General features: G+C 45.0%; 1 non-coding gene across 1 annotated transcript; it reads right to left on the bottom strand.

Moving 5' to 3' along the window:
* Nucleotides 1-74, bottom strand: TRNAP-GGG (transfer RNA proline (anticodon GGG)). The gene has a single exon. It is a non-coding gene; the product is annotated as a tRNA-Pro (tRNA).
* Nucleotides 75-2,573: the final 2,499 nt, after the last annotated feature.

Genomic DNA, 2,573 nt, shown 5'->3' with positions numbered 1-2,573 from the left:
TCGGAATAGCAGGATTTGAACCTGCGACCTCCATCACCCCAAGATGGCACGCTACCGAGCTACGCCATATCCCGTTATTCCTATACAAGTATAGCGCCGTATACCTAATCAACTATAGACAGGGAAGGTCCCTTGTTGTGCGTGTGTACTCTCCCCCAGGAAGATTGACGATTCACCCGAAGATGTGATATCATTAATTACGATAAGTATAACGAGTAGCGAGCCGCTATGGTGAAATTGGTAGACACGCTGCTCTTAGGAAGCAGTGCTAGAGCATCTCGGTTCGAATCCGAGTAGCGGCATTTAATTTCAACCTGCAGGCGAGGGCTGTGTCTGATACAACCACTGGGAAAAGCAGTAGGAATAGGGAATTCTCCCCGTTTCGACGTTTAAGGGGTAAACCCGAAATCTCCTGGGAATAATGGGTGGGTGGTACATACTCTCCAAATCTCACTAATTCACTGGATTCTCCTCATTACGATTCACACCGATATAGAGCACATATTCGCTCACATTTCTTTTCTTACGCTTCTTTCCGTCACTCTGTTTCACCGGATGGGGCTGGCTCGCAAGCTCAAGAGACTCATTAGTTTGAGCGTTGGAGGTATGACAATTGCTTTCATCTGTATAACGGGATTTACGACGATTCGTCGGATTCAACCCAAACATCTACCACCGAGCAATCTACATGAATCATCTATGTTTCTTTCACGGAGCTTCTCCCAATGCATGTAATTATGAGAATTAGGAGTCGGAACGAATGGTCAGGTGCAGTCACGGCACCAGGTGCCATGTCGACCCATGGATTCGCAACTCTGGGTCTTCCTGAGGAAATGCAACAATCCACACCGCTAGTACCTGCTCTGCAACCTCATCGGTTAATGACGCATGTAAGTATGATGCCACTAAGCCATGTGACTTCGTTATGTGGATCTCCATCAGCAACATCTCCACCGATTGCCACCTATGACGCAGAACAATTTTCTATCCCCGGTCCAAATCAAGAATTTCCTACCTGGACCCCCTCTCCGGGAGTGGATATACACTGCTACGAGCAGGCAGGAAGTAATCCGAGAAACAGTTTTCATCGACTATCCTTGAATTCACGTAGGTGCCGATTGATCCACCAATTGGACCGATGGAGTTATCGAATCATCAGCTTAGGGTTTCCTCTACTGACTGTTGGTATTCTCTCTGGAGCAGTGTGGGCTAATGAAGCGTGGGGATCCTACTGGAGCCGGGACCCTAAGGAAACCTGGGCATTAGTGACTCGGCTGATATATGCTATTCATCTCCATACCAGAATAACTAGTGGTTGGCAGGGGGAAGGGCCTGCTATTGTAGCATCTACAGGATTCTTCATTGCTTGGATTTGTTTCTCAGGGGTTAATCCACCAGGAATCGGTTTACATAATCACGGGTGGCTTACTTAATAATTAGGTAGAAGACCGCTAATTCGATCGGGGGAGAGATAACAAAAAATGTTACCTCGTCAGATGCTTGAAGTGTTACATGTAATCAATTCGTGATTTGAATCAGAGTCTGCATGAGGAATCGCGCTGTGGGATTCCTCACCCAGACATTCATGCAATTACGTCGCCAGCGGCATGGATTCCCACTGCCTTCCCTTATAGGAATTAATACCAGAACCGCTTCCAAGAGTAATCCTCATTGAATAGATATGTTCGACTACCGATCCAAACGATACTGCGTTTTATTGCCCCTCTACTATCCCATAAAAGAGTACGGAACCAGGATAGATAGTATTTTGTGATTCCGTAGAGATGCAACCATGTCTGGATACAGACCGATACCGAGGATTGGTAAAGAGAGACAAATCGATATGAATATTTCCCGCGGTCCGGAATCAACTGAATATGGATCCGAATAGTTGGATATTCTGTATCCGTAGAATATTCGACGTAACATAGATAACAAATAAATGGGAGTTAATACTGTACCAATCGCTTCGACTACTACAACCGATAACTTAGATATAGATGAATAAATGCTGATTAGTCACTATTCCTGGAAATACCATCAATTCCGATACAAACCCACTCATCCCGGGTAATGCAAGGGATGCCATTGAGAAGATACTAAACATAGTAAATATCCTGGGCATTGGGGTAGCCATCCCCCCTAATTGATCGAGATAAAGGGTACGTGTCCTATCGTAACAAGTCCCTGCAAGGTAAAATAGAGCGGCACCTATTAACCCATGGGAAATCATTTGTAACACAGCTCCATTAAGACCCGTATCTGTCACGGATCCAATTCCAATTGTTACAAAACCCATATGGGAAATTGATGAATACGCTATTCTCCTCTTAAGGTTACGCTGACCCGGCGGAATCAGGGATGCATAAACAATTTGGACTGATCCGAATAGCACCAACCACGAAGCAGGTATGGAATGAGCATGAGGTAATAATTCCATATTAATTCGAATCAATCCATACCCTCCCATTTTTAGTAATACCCCAGCCAGCAACATACATGTGCTGTAATGTGCTTCCCCATGAGTGTCTGGCAACCAAGTATGAAAAGGGAATATTGGCAGTTTCACGCAT

The sequence above is a fragment of the Dipteris shenzhenensis genome, unplaced genomic scaffold, assembly GCF_047967505.1.
Source record: "Dipteris shenzhenensis isolate YYH24624 ecotype China unplaced genomic scaffold, Dip_SZ_1.0 scaf0525, whole genome shotgun sequence".
Classification (NCBI taxonomy): Eukaryota; Viridiplantae; Streptophyta; class Polypodiopsida; order Gleicheniales; family Dipteridaceae; genus Dipteris; species Dipteris shenzhenensis.
The sequence above is the reverse complement of the archived record's forward strand: the minus strand, read 5'-3'. Positions and strand labels throughout refer to the sequence as shown.